This window comes from Cucumis melo, chromosome 10 (genome assembly GCF_025177605.1).
Source record: "Cucumis melo cultivar AY chromosome 10, USDA_Cmelo_AY_1.0, whole genome shotgun sequence".
Lineage (NCBI taxonomy): Eukaryota > Viridiplantae > Streptophyta > Magnoliopsida > Cucurbitales > Cucurbitaceae > Cucumis > Cucumis melo.
Window position 1 is genome coordinate 24,299,764 of NC_066866.1, and position 14,609 is coordinate 24,314,372.

Here is a 14,609-nt window from a genome sequence, read left to right on the forward strand (position 1 = left end):
ATTGGCATTCTATTTTATTACCATCACTTCCTTTTCTTTCTTAATTTTTTTTTTCTTTTGCCTTTCCTGTAGATTTCATTGTTTTGCTAGTTGATGCTACTTGCTTTTTGATCACCATCTATTTAAAAAAAATGCCAGAAACAAATTTCGAAAGATTGATGGAGAACAGAATGTGAAGAATAAGATGAAGAAGAATTTTGGAAGTTTCGATGAAGAAGGTAGGTGAAAATGAACAATTGAAGAAGAAGATGTACGACGAAAATGATGTGAAGAACATGAAGTAGTGTGAAGAAGAGAAAAGTATGAACAGGAGGTTTCTTCTTTTCATAGCACATTGATTTGAATGGTATTTTTGTAATTATGGGTGATTGGGCTCGGCTTCTATTAGGCTTCTCAAAACGATCGTTTATACTTATACAAACGATCATGCATAAATATCTAAACAATTGTTTATATCTAAAGTTTTTCGTCATCATTTATAGTTATTATCTGATCGTTTAAATTAGGGCTTTTTTTGTCATCGTTTATACTAATCTAAACGATCGTGTATCAGTTGTATCATTGTCTACACAATCACGTATGATGATCGTTTAGATGAAGATTAATCGCGCACATGTGATCGATTAATCACATGTAATTGACTGGGGTATTTTTGGTATTTTTCATTATAGAACTGTTGGGCTTTTCTTTACTATACAATTTAAATATTTGATCAACTTGTTCTATTATTAAAAAGAAAAAAAAAACAAACCCTAAGAAAGAAACATTTTTTTTTTCTCTAAATAGATAGGTATAGATGGAAGAGAACAATAAAATGATAAAGAGTTAGGTTGGAGTTGAGTGGGGAACAAAGTAAAGTAATTTTTGATGTCATAAATAGGTTAGTTATAGTTAAAGAAAGCTGGTTTTCAAAGGATAAAAGAGAGAGGAAAAGAAAAAGTTAAAAAGTTTGTGAGGCTAATAAATAATGCGGCATTTAACAACATTTGTTATGCATCCATTTTATTAGAAGATGACTTGTAAGCATTGATTTTAAATCAATTTAATTTATGGGTAATTTCTTCATTGTTTATAAAAACCAATTTCAAACTAATATTTCTAACAAAAATTTGCATGTTAATTTCTTCAAATTTGTTAGGAATAATCTTGGATGGATGATAGGGGGTAAGCAAAGCAAGAGGAAGGCAAAATAGAGAAAACGAAGTTGGGGAATGCGTGTACGCACAAAGATTATAAATAGAAGAGAAGAAAAAAGAAGTGATATTGTTAGGGTGAGCGTGGCGCCAATGAAGCCTTGATTTGACTCCACGTCTCCTCTTTTTTTTATTTAAAAACACTATTTATTGTATCCATCCATTACTCAACTACGGCGGCGGTGACCCCTCATTCCTCTCTTACTCTTCTCATAATTCTTTCTCTTTTTCATTCAAAATCATTTCTCTTATTAATATTTACCACATTTTATTCTAATCAACATAAAAAGTACTCACTCTAAATTATTAACTTTTATACCCTAAAATCTAAATTTCAAAATTATATGAATATCAATTGGATTAGTTAGCAAACAATTTCCTAATGTGTGTTTCTTATTTTTCCTACCACAATTCTTCAAAATACTTATTTTCAGTCTAATTCCAAGCTATCAAAAACAATCTTTTTAAAATAATTTTGTTTGGTTTTTGAAATTATTTGTAAGAAATTGCAAACAAACTTATAGGTAAACATACACTACTAATAAGTTTAATTTTCGAAAGGCAAAAACTAAAAGTACTTTTATTATAAAAATTATCTTTGGTTTGAAAATTGAAAGAGAATCATTTTATTTTGTTTTTCTTTTCAATGTTCTTTTAATTAAATAGACTAATAATTATAATCCATGTTAGAAGAATAGAGGCGTATAAAATGCTATTCAAATTAACTTTATTTTTAAATTAAAATTTTTTGTTATTTGATTCACCATGTACTTTGAATAATTTCATAGAACAACTGCTTAACACTATAGCATCATATTTTTTTAGGAAAATGTGGACAAAATTTGAATTTATATTTATGCTTAGTGGGTAGTGGGTGTCAATGATTAGTTTATGAGAGATTGGGTTTAACAAGTTTCTTTCAAATGAAGCGTTTGAGAAGGTGTTGATTGTGGTGGAAGGAATTGGATGATGGGCATGAAAAGTATATATAATTGAAGATGTTATGAGAAGATGAGTAGAAGGATTGTGTGTGTGGATGAGAATGAATGATGGGGAAATTGATTAAACTAACCATAAGGGTTGTGTGTGGAAATAATGTATGAGATGAAGAAAGGTGTTTTGCATGAAGAGTGTGACTTTGGATTTCTCCAAATTTGTTGTGTCAGAGATTTGGGATTTGGAAGAAAAAGTTGAAAATTGGGAATTAAGAATATGAAGACTACTCAAATTGGTCCTTCAACTTTTAACTTAATTTGTATAAATAGTCTTCCAACTTTGAAACCAATATCATATATAGATCCCTAAATTTGTAAATTACTATGTAATAGTTCTTCAACATATTCAATATTTTTTAACAATTTAACGAATCTAATTAAACATAAAACAAACTCATTTATTGTATTTAATAAGACATTGTACTATTTTAGTCCAATGAATTCATGAATATTCAAAAATGATAAACAAACGAGAAATTATTAGACATAAACTTGAAAATTTAGAGATTTATTTCAACTTTCAAGGACTTGTTAAACACTCTAATGAATAATTTTGGAATGAATGGTATAATTGACATTTAAACCAACTAAGACAAAGAGGAGTGTGATACGGGAAAAAAGTGGCAAATAAAACCCAAAATGGGTCTAAGAAAAGGGATCAAGCTAGCGACCTCGACCTCGGTTTAGAGTCAAGCACTACAAGAAATCAAGGTTATTCCAACGTAGAAAAATGCGTCGAAAGAAAAACGTTGGGAACGACCCATTATCCTGATGCCTTAATATAGATGTTGGGAATAATAACTTATCCCGACACAACATGCAAACATCCGGAACCAGTAGTCGAAAATTATCGAACATTAATTATTTCAGACATATATTTCGTTTGGAGTAGGCGAGATCTCCAACGCCATTAGTTATTTGTTTGGAACTGTGTCGGGAGTAAAGGGATCTCCAGACATTTTCATGTTGCGTCAGGAGTTGTCCTATAAATTGATGTTACAGTTCTGTGAAACACATAACCAAAACGAAAGAGAAAAGAAGCGACGAGAGATCGATTCGGCCGGCAATCGAAGAGAAGAGAAGCGTCCGCCCGTCACCGCCGTGAGCTTGTCGTCGTCCCTCTCCCACCGTCTGCCACCACACATTCCTAGTTGAGGTAAGTTTAAATTCCAAAATTTGAAAAAAAAAATGTTAGTTTAGTTTAGTTTAGTTTTTGTTTTTGAAAATTAGTTGTAGGATTTTAATGATGAATTAGCTGTAGGATATTGTTTAGGAATAGATTTTTTGTATTGGAATAATTTGAATGTGGGTTAAAGGGGGGTATTTGAGAAATTGATTTGGAGAATTAAAATTTTGAATGTGTGGGTTGAATTTGAAGAGGGGGAGTGGGGTTTAATTGAATATTTGAAGAGGGTGGGTTGAAAATTAAAGGGGAGGGGGTTGAATTGAAATTTTGAAGGGGGTTTGAATTGAAATTTTGAGAGAGGTTTGAATTGAAATTTTGAAGAGGAGAGTTGAATTGCAATTTTGAAGGAAAGGAGGGGTTGAATTAAAAATTTGAAGGGGGTTGAATTGAAATTTTGAAAGACGGATTGAATTAAAATTTTGAAGTGAGGGATTACAGTTGAAAATTGGAGGGGGGAGGGGGCAATGGTTATTATTGTATTAAAAATTCTGTAATATGTGTTATGATTCGTTTTGGCTATCTTGCAGTTATGGTAGCCTTTAGTTCAATTCTAATATTTATTTTTTAGTAGTTTTGAATAACTAATTTATTGTTGATTTAGGATGGCTATCCTGTAGTTATGGTAGCCTTCTTTGTTTTGAATTTGTTTGAATTTCTAAGGGTTTAAAGGGGTGGTAGTAGAATAGCTCGTAAGGTAGAGTTATCGGAAGAGGTGGGTAGGATACGAAAATTGAAGTTATTTGTGATTAATAATTAGGTTGTGCTAACTATCATGCAGTTATGGTAACATCTATAGTTTGAAGTTAATTTTAGTGAAAATTTTGAGAGATTGTATATTCAAGGGAATAAGTTTAGAATGTGAGAAGAGAGGAATATGTTTCTAATCAAACCTATTTATGTTTTAGGGACTTAAACGATGGACAAGAGTTGGATGAAACTTAGGAATAAGTTTTTCCTTGAGTATAGAGAGGGAGTGACCCAATTTTTAGAATTTGTTAAGTTTCACGTTGATGCCTAAGGACGAATAAGGTGTCCATGCAAGAGATGTACTGACTATTGGAATATCCCCGTACTATAAAGAATGGGTGTATCACGGAGAGTCATTAAGCTTTAGAGGTACAAAAAACTTTGAGGAAAGAACTAGTAGTAACCATTTTGATGAAGGAACTAGTAGTAGGCAGTTTAATGAAGAAGATGATATGTTTAGTATGTTGAATGATTTACAAGCCCTGATTGAACAGGAAGAGGAAACGGAGAAACATCGTTTGGAAGATGAAATACTGAGGAATATTGGGATAGATATAAATGAAGATACAACAAACATATTTCAGGACTTATTGAATGAAGCACGTAATGAGTTGTACCCTAGTTGTTCTGAATTTTCATCCTTGAATTTTTTGGTTAAGTTAATGTATGTGAAGGTTTTAAATGGTTTGAGTAACAAGTCGTTCGACATGTTGTTAGAACTCTTAAGAGCAGCGTTTCCAATATGTAGTAGTACTATCCCTAGTTTATTTTATGAAGCCAAATAAAAACTTCATGAATTGGGCTTAGGATACAAGACTATTCACGCGTGCAAGTACGACTGTGTATTGTATACTGAAAAGAGTTTGCTTGTTTGCAACATTGTCCTCAATATGGCGAGACTCGATACAAGGTTAATCATAATAGAGGAAAAAATTCCACATAAGGTATTAGACCATTTTCCTTTTGTACCGAGATTACAGTGCTCGTTTGTATCGTAGGAAGGGTCAGGGAAATCGATGTGTATCTCCAACCATTGATTGAGGAACTGAAAGAGTTATGAACTTTCGGGGTGCGTATGTATGACTCTCTTACAGGTCAGTTCTTTCAACTACATGCAGCCTTGTTGTGGACGATTAATGACTTTCCGACGTATGGTGACCTATCAAAGTAGAGTACAAAATGGTATCATGCATGTCCCATATTGCATGGGTGATAGATCGTCGTTCGGGATACGGGATAGAATATCCTTCTTGGGCATAGACGCTATCTTTCAGAAAACCACGTGTTGCGTAGAAGTAGGCTACACGATGGAAAGGTAGAGCGTAAGGCTCCTCCAATGGTGATGAATGGGCACGAAATCTTAGAATAGCTAGATCAGTTGGAATTTCTAGTCATGAGTAAACATCCTTTAATAAAGGATAAAAAAAGAAAGAGAGCTCTTAATTGGACGAAGAGAAGTATTTTTTTTTTCGAACTTCCTTAGTGGTCGAGACTACTATTACATCACAAACTTGTCGTAATGCACATTGAGAAGAATGTTTGTAACAATTTGGTTGGTACATTGTTAAATATCAAAGGAAAAACCAAGGATACAACGAATGCTCGGTTAGACCTACAAGATCTGAAGATAAGAAAGGATTTACACCTTATAGAAGTTGGTAACTGATTGGCACTTCCTCTATGACCACTACATGAGTCATGCATTCCAAGTGAGTAATTGAACTCTTTGTCATGGTTAATTATGATTTCAACTTTTAATATGTATAAGAAATAAACAATATAATTGTTTTCATGCAAGAGCAATCACGGACGAACAAGGCTATGAAGTGTTCATTTTTCTAGAAAAAGTATTCAATTTTGTTCTACTATACTTATAAACAGCTTATATAACTTAAGACCAAATGAAGCAAAATTTGTCTTTTATACTGAAATGTTTAGCATAAAAGACAAAAAAAATTCTTCTAACACCTTTATAATACTTAAGATTCGATCACATAAATCTCAATGCAATTGAGAGATTGGTTAAGAGTAGACTTTTAAATTAGTTAGAAGATAACTCTATACCTTCATGTGAGTCTTATCTTAAAATGGAAAATGACCAAAAGATCTTTTACCAGAAAAAAGGTCTCAAAATTAAAATACTGTTAGGTTTTATGTTCTAAAACTCGTAGATAGTAAATATAATCAATGATCATTATTAATAAAGTGTTTTATTATTATAATTTCAATAAGTGTTATTGATTATATTATTAGTTTTGTCTTAATAACCTAAATCCAATAAACTAACATCCTAAGCTGTTTGATGAGTCTTGAACAGTATGTAGAGACATACGGGGATCAATGTTCAAGATCAACTTAAAGGGTCTATAGTATAGGGTTAAGGTTGGGTTATCCTATTAACACTATGGATACGGCTCACTTTGTATTTGATACAAACACATTGATCCAATGCGTTCATGTATGCGACATGTGAGTTAGGGTATCCTATGCAATGAGTTTGCATAAAATTGGACCACGAAATAGTAATCACTAAATGTAACTCCATTAACTAGTTGGGTTTCTATTTCATTTGGATAACCTAGGTAACTTAGTCTTAATCCTGAGTGTATTATGAACTCCTGTTTGTGAGGGATTGTCCTTTGATTTGTACGGGTGAGAGTGGCCAGATTGTTGACTCAATAAGCTTATCATTTTGGGGACAAGACCGAGTGGGGAGCTGGGAACATAATCACACAAGATGGAATTCACTCCTCCTACCTTTAGGGTAAGTAGATAAGTGTTCCCTTAAATGGTGTCTCTGTGACTTGAACAAAGGGCACTACCCTCTCTATGGCACGAGATGGATTTCTGTTTAGTGGTTGGACCATAAACAGGTTGTTTATTAAAGGAGCACTGGTATTTAAGGACTTGAAGTAACTCAGGGGTAAAACAATAATTTAACCCAACTGGTTTTACGAACACTTGTGAATGACTAACTTACTGGTATTAAGTTAATAATTATTAAGTTAATAGGGAACGTGGGTGGTTTTTCCACATTCCCATTTATTCTTTCAACTTCTCACTTCTTCCTTTTGAAGAAGAGAGAATTCTTTGCGTAACAAAACAGAAAAAGTTCTGTGATTTTGTTTTGATCATCGCATTCTCTCTAGAAATTTTTTTTTCTAAAAATTCTCTCAATACAATTTTGGTTCCCACAAACCATCTCAATCAGAGAATAGGAAAGTTTCCAAGTGGTGGTGCCCAAATTGGTGATTGGTAGATTCAGAGTCGTCAACGAGCGTAAGTTCTTATTCTCTGTATTTTTCTTGAAAGCATGTTTAGCCATATAAATTATTTTTGTAATTTTATCAATGTATTGGTATTTTTTAAGGTTCCAATTAAAATTGGGTCTCTGTAATTCTTTCGCTGTAAAAGGCTTTTTATCCCTTCAAATACGATCAGAGCTCGTACAATTGGACCTCTTTGGACCATTGAATGTCAAAGTTCAAAGAGGGTATGGATATTTCATCAATTTTACTGATGATTATTCAAGGGTTTGGTCATGTTTACCTATTGCACCATAAGTTCGATTCTCTTAAAAGTTCAGAGAATTTAAGACTAAAGTTAAGATTCAATTAGGTAAAATAGTAAAAAGACACTTCAATTAGATTGAGGTGGAGAGTATGTGGACTTTAGATTCTAAGACTATTTGATAGAACACGAAATCTAGTCACAACTCTCTGCATCTAGTATGTCTAAATAGAACGGTGTATCAGAAAGAAGAAACTAAGCCTTGTTGGACATGGTTTGCTTTATGATGAGCTTTGCTTTTTGATCCTCAAGGAATAAGGAATTTGCATAGACAAATACCAGATTCTTAAAGGAAAACCTCACCATAAATCATCAAACCAAGTAGTAAATTAGTATTAGAATTTTCAAAGACGTTATAGATAAACCTAGTTCATCCACTAAAGTAGTTAATACACTACAAGAAATTAGGCCTTTAATGTCGGTTTAAAACCGACATTAAAGACCTTTAATGTCACTTGGCGACCGACATCTTTGCGAGCGTTATTAAAGGTCTTTAATGTCGGTTGGGCTTTAATGTCGGTTTATAACTGACATTAAAGGCCTTCAATGTCGGTTATAAACCGACATCTTTGAAGGTGTTATTGAAGGCCTTTAGTGTCGGTTGATCTTTAATGTCGGTGGATAACCGACATTAAAGATATCATTAATGTCGTTTATAAGATATCTTTTATGTCGTTTTTCCACTGACATTAAAGATGTCTTTAATTTTTTTAAACCGACATTAAAGACACATTTAATGTCGTATTTACACTAGTTTTTATGATGGCAAAACCAACATTATTTGGCTTGAATTATATATAATAAAATACAATTAAATAAACAACCAACAACTGTAAGTGAAAACTCAAAAATATAAAGATAATATATAAGATCGTGATTAATAACCAATGTATATGTACAACAGAAAGTTCCTCCACTAAATACATATTCATATTTGTGAATGTAGTGACCTCAAACTCATCAAGTTGTTTCAATTCACGAAGCCTGCAATACAAGAATGGGTCAAATAATCAGATAACAGCTTACAGAATTCATCTTCAAAACTACCAAACAAGCCATGTCTGAACGGTTTTTCTCATATTTCTTTAGAATCTACAAACTCAATTCAATAATAAAATAAAAAAATCAAAATAAACACAAACCAAAGGATATTATCCTCCGTAGATAAAGAAATATCACCACTCCACCGTCTCACAACAATAACAATAACAAACATGAGTCTTCTTTGAAAGCATACATATGTGAAAGGAAATGCAGGGATTCTCACAAATGAAACAATAAATAAATAACAAAAGAATCATCCATATTAGTAATAATTAAGGAGATGGATCATCTAAAACAAAGTATTACAAAAGAGTTCACAACAAAGTATATATTTTATACTAAGACTTCTTGCAACAGACTAAGGGACTCTGAAAATGCTAAACAACAGTGGAACGAGAGACCAAAAGATCCAGAATATTTTGAGAAATAGTATCAATATATCATCACTGTGCTTCATTTAGGATGTAAGAAAAATTACCAACATCGTCAAAATCGTAAGCCGAGATTCTACCAATCCTTTCCAAGAGCACAGGTCGTCGGCATCAGCTGCTATTATATCAATTTGAAAATAGTTTTTGTAGCTTTCAAAAACTTCTCTGCACGATTCCTGCATCCATACAAGCGATCTACTTTAGTTCTAACTCAAATTCCCCAGTCAAATGAATTCCAAAAGGGTTAAAAGCTCTCGTTGTAATCGATACTTTTTCCACAATATCCTCCAAAATTTCAAGAACCAAATGCCACAAATACAAGACAATTTATCACAATTGAAAATCAAGAAGTTACTTGATAAACTATTCATCCTCTTGAGTTTCTCACTTGTACATCCAACGATTATTCAAAACTGTTAACCACATTAAGACGACCCCTTCAAAGAATTTTTCCATATGGAAGAACCAAAATCAACTTATTATTGATGCATTTCCAATGCATAGCATACCAATCTTTTTTTAGCAACATCTTTTGGAAAACCAATTCTATTTTTTAAGACCCCTAAAAAGAAAAATAGCACCTTGTTAACTGAATGAGTTGAAAGATGAACAAATATGGCAACAAACCTAAGGCGAATCACTTTACTCATAGTTTACTGATGCTGCAAAGGAACTGCTAACTTTCAAAGTTTGCAATCAATTTCACTTTCTGCAATAATATCAGCCAATTTCCAACATATTCATAGGCTTAGAACCATTGCTTTTTGCTATCCATATCCATTATGGCGTCAAACCAATAACAATTATATATTCAAAAGATCAAAAAAGGAAAAATAATTGAAATTGGTTTTGTTTGACCAAAACAGGATTCTCTTCTCCCTATAAAGATAAAAATGACTTGGGAGATCGGTTTTGTTGCAATGATTGAAGTTGCATGGTGGAGTCAATTAATTTATATATATGATCTTCTTTCCCAGTGTCTGTTGTTGTCATCAGCATTGGACAAATTGTCTCCATATTTCTAAAAGTCAATAATGAAGGCTTAAAATTGAAAGACTAACTTGCAGACTATAACCCACAACTTTCCTTATGAAACCATTTTGAAATTGAAACATTAAGCTTATACTTTGTAAATAAAGATGACAACAAAATGATACAAATTCAGACCTCTTGATCTCCATAGTAGGTATCACTGCTGCAAAATGTCGAAGCTAGGAGGCCGAGCATTCGGGTGAATCCTCTGTTAAAAAAGATTTGGAAATGTCTGCTTCAAATAAGAAAACAAAGTACATGATGAAGTGTTCGTAAGAAATATGAGGGCACAGAACAGACCATAAAAATGAATACTGCCCACATATATCCTTGCGAACGTAACAAATCTTCAACCTGATACAGGTGGATTGTTCATCTCCAACCTGATACAGGGTTGTCCATCTCCTTTCTTTCTTCTTCCCAACACTATGTGGAACGAAATCGATTCGACTAGTTGCTCAGCTACATGTTTGAGCAAAGGAGTCATTTTCATTTTTGAGTAGGGTTAGCTACAGAGACAAAAATGATTGATTTCTTCAACACTAATAAAAGTCCCCAAATTTCATCTAGATCTTTGGACAGAGCTCCAGAACAATGCTTTGAGAACAGAGCAAGGAGTGGGAGAACGGGTGGTCAATTTGCAACTCAAGAAAAATCAAACATGCCATAAAATAATTTCTTCCAAATTAAAATTGACCGGAATTTGAGACTGAAAGGGGAAATAACAAAAGCCATTACAAAATCTTATTATAACCAATTACTATAGTTCTGATGGTAGATCAGGCCTAGGATAAGTTACAATTGCACAGTGTACATGCAAATCAACCTAGCTCAAAAGGAATAATTGGGCATTATGTGAAATGCTGAGTTAAGACACTAAACATTAGGAAATTTGTAAATCATACCAATCTTTTCTACGATGTCATCTGTTTCCCTAATTCAAGCTGTGTCAAGAAGAGTCACAGGAATGCTAGAAACTGTTACATTTGCTTCAATTACATCCCTGGTAGTTCCAGCAATTTCTGTAACTATTGCCCTCTCGCTCTGCACACTAAAAAATAAATGTGACAATAGAATAATGAGATTAAGAGTAAAAGAAAAGGTAGCTAAAGAAAACCACCTAATATCAAACAGAAATTTCTGTTGTGTGATTAGAAATTTTTTAACATGTTTTAACAAGTTCACAATTTCTTTTTACGGAGACTATCACACAAACAAATCATAGAATAAATGAAAATACAACAGAGGGAACTCACCCTCACAAAAGCCGAAGTGCTGCATGTTTCTTAGATATATATAGGTTTGACTTTTTTATTGCCTAGCATAGCGGAGGAATAGTTGAAAGAGAATTAAATAATCAACTCCAAGACAAGGCCACAAAAAGCAATCACATTCCAAATATCCTGAGAATCTATTTTCTGTTAATCTTGTATAATATTATTGAATAATAACTTGAATAATCAGAATAGAGAGTTCCAAAATTATATACTCCCACTAATAACAAACAAGGAAAATAAAAGAAAAGGAAAATACTAGAAATGAAAATATTGATTTGATCATAAACCCTAATTATTTTAACAACCTCCCTCTTCGCATTACAATCGAAACAGATCTAAAAAAACAAAAAACAAACAGAATTAATCTAGTGCAATTTCCGATCCAAACCTGAAGATGAATTAGTCACACTTACCTTGTTCTCCCACTTAGCCTTTAGCCTCTTGAAAACTGCGTTCTTGTCGATGAAGCTATCAGACGCCATTGAAAAGATTAATGTGAAAGAAATATATTGTTTGACCTTGTTTTAGTGTGAAAGAGATCAAATCGGTGCGGGAACGTACGAGGTGGAGCGAAGTTGAAGCGGCCGTTCGTGGGGGATCTATTGCGCGAAAGTTTGTTATGGACGTCAGGGGAGGGAACATCGTCTGTGGTGGCGCCGACAAGTCGATTGATATCCCTATGGTGGCACAGCCAAAGCTTGTACGTGAACGTCGTCTGTGATGGTTGAATGTTGTCTGTGCGTGAACGTCTGGTGGTGGAACGTCAGCCGAAGCTTGTGCGTAACATCATCTGTGCGTGAAATTGGTGGTCGATGAGCTTGGGTGGAGGAACGACAGGAAGAAGAATGGGAAAAAGAAAAGAAAGAACGTACGGGAGGAAGAAACGCCCCTAGGGTTTTTGCTAAATTAAATTGGGGAAAAAAAGAGAGAGAAACCATTAACTTTTATAAAATTAAAAAAAAATAAAAAATGAGCTTTAATGTCACTTTTAAAAAAGGAGAATGTTTAATGTCGGTTTTAAACCGACATTAAAGCTTCCTCTTTAATGTCGGTTTAAAACTGACATTAAACATCCGCCTTTTGAAAAGCGACATTAAAGTTCATTTTTCATTTTTTCCACCTGACATTAAAGCCCAGATTTCTTCTAGTGATAAAAGTAGGGAATCTGGTTAGTCACATCCTTCTCAAGAGTTGAGAGTTCCTCAAAGTAGTGGGGGGATTTTTCATCAACATGACCGTTACCTAGTTTTATCGAAACCAAATTGTCATACTTGATGATGGTTTAAAAGGATCCATTGACTTAAGAAAAGGCAATAAATGATGTAGATTATCTATTTGATGTTTAGAAATGAATAGCTATGCACTTCTAAATAAAGTTTTTGGAAATGCACAATGTGTTCTGAAGCTTCAAATTGTTTGGAACTACAAGAATAAAATGCTAGCTAATCTCAAGCATCGTATATAGACAAAATATTGTCTAGATATAAAATGCAGAATTCCAAAAGAGTTGGATTGTCATTAAGTATATTCTAAAATAGTTTATAAATTTAAAAGACTAAGTGCATGTGTATAGAACTAAGGATCTAATCCTTATTAGATACACTGATTTTGGTTTCTAGAGATGCTAGAAAGTCTACATCAAAATCATTATTCAGTCTAAATGGAGGAGCAATAGTATGAAGAAGCGTAAAGTTAAAGTGTACTATTTTATCTGGGTAATCGTACATCGTAGTGATGTTGTAGTAACCTCTATACTTGTTGAGCAATTCATGGTTGTTTGGTTTACAAAGTCCTTCACAGCTAAAGTGTTTGAAGGCCGCTTAAATAGTTTAGGTCTACGAAGTTTGTGCACTAGGATTAGTGGGAGAATGTTTGGGTATATGCCCTAATTTATTGTACTCACATGTTTATTGTACTCATATGAGTAACTCTCTCATGATTAAATTCAACATTTTTTTTCTCACACTAGGAGTTTTGTCCAAGTAGGAGTTTATTGGAATTTATATCCTAAAACTCGTAGTTTGTAGTTTAAATTACTTTCTATTCAATAAAGTGTTTATTGAGGATTTATTAGTGAAAATAGAATATTATAATCTTGAATCCAATAAACTAAGGTCCAAAGGCTATCTAGTGTAGACTTGAACTTTATGTAGAGACATAAACTTGGATCAAGCTCGAGTATATAGCCCAAACGGTCTATAGTAAATGAATAAGATTGGGTGCCTTATTCTGGGAACACTATGGATGTGGTCCGCTCTGTAGTTAGTACAAACGAAATGATCCTGAATCGTTCATGTAGAGACATGGAAGTGGGGGGATTTTATGTAAAAAGTTTGTATAAAACTGGAACCATGAAATAGTCACTTTTAAGTTTTAACACTAATGACTATATAAACTGACTATTTCGATTATGATGACCTAGGTAACTTAATCTTAATCCTAAGCTAACTATGAACTTCTATTCAAACGGTATTATTCTTAGATTTGCATAGGTGAGGGCAGCTTAATGACACTGGCCCAATAAGCCTTCTATTTCAGGGGTAAGACCGGGTGGATGGCTAGAGACATAGGGTCACTACAAGAAAATGGAGCATTTCCGACGCCGAAAAGGACGTCGGCATAAAGAACGTCGGGAATAAGGGCTTTCCCGACGCCGTCAACAACGCGTCGGGAGATGCGTCGGGAAAACAATCTTTCCCGATGCAACACGAAGGCGTCGGCAAAGGTACGTCGGGAAAATGGTAAATTAATTTTAAAAAACGAACTATTCCCGACGCCGTGAACAGTGCGTCGGGAGCGGCGTCGGGAATAGGGGTTTTTCCCGACGCCGTATGAAACTTCGGGAAAAGCGTTTAATGAGCGTTAGGAATTCTGCTTTTCCCAATGCTTTTTGAGGGATTTCTCGACGCCACGTCACTGCGTCGGGAAATCCCCTTTAAAATCGTTTCAGTTCTGTAATTTACAGAACCGAAACCGAGAGGGGAAATTAAGAAAAGAGAAGAAGTCGTCGCGATTTTCGTCGCCCTTCCGCCGTTGTTCTGCCGCCGTCCCTCGCCGCCATCTGCCACTTTAGGTAAGTGGAATATGAAAATTTATTTAGTTTAAGTTTATGTTTTAGGGTTTTTTTTATGAAA

General features: G+C 33.8%; 1 long non-coding RNA gene across 2 annotated transcripts; it reads right to left on the reverse strand.

Annotated features, from left to right (window-relative positions):
• Window positions 1-8,528: 8,528 nt before the first annotated feature.
• Window positions 8,529-12,025, reverse strand: LOC127151292 (uncharacterized). Of its 2 annotated transcripts, none has more exons than XR_007824155.1 (5): window positions 11,889-12,025; window positions 11,104-11,249; window positions 10,334-10,430; window positions 9,214-9,342; window positions 8,529-8,675 (listed from the first exon to the last, which is right to left on the reverse strand). It is a non-coding gene; the product is annotated as an uncharacterized LOC127151292 (long non-coding RNA). The 2 variants fall into 2 exon arrangements; XR_007824154.1 differs by lacking the exon at window positions 11,889-12,025 and adding an exon at window positions 11,455-11,593.
• Window positions 12,026-14,609: the final 2,584 nt, after the last annotated feature.